Below are 311 nucleotides of genomic sequence, written 5' to 3' on the forward strand. Positions count from 1 at the left end.
AGAGAGAGAGAGCAATCAGTTGGGCAATGCTTTATTGGTATATTTACAATGTTAACGCAGTGTGGAAGCCTACCAGTATCTCTATCATCATGATAAAACAAATTCTAAATACTTATATGTGGTGATGTGTACTTTTGGTTTTCTTTGCACATGATGGGTGTGAGATGGGGGGATGTGGTGTTTGCAGGAAGGGGTTGGGAAAGGGTGTGGAGGAAGGTGGGTGGGTGTGTGGGGAGGGATGTGGGTTGGTGTGTGAGTAAGTGTGGGGCAATTCCTGGGGGGACTGTGGGTGTGGGGGACCTTGTGGGGGG

Source organism: Gavialis gangeticus, unplaced genomic scaffold, assembly GCF_001723915.1.
Source record: "Gavialis gangeticus isolate Ggan-Ray unplaced genomic scaffold, GavGan_comp1, whole genome shotgun sequence".
NCBI lineage: Eukaryota > Metazoa > Chordata > Crocodylia > Gavialidae > Gavialis > Gavialis gangeticus.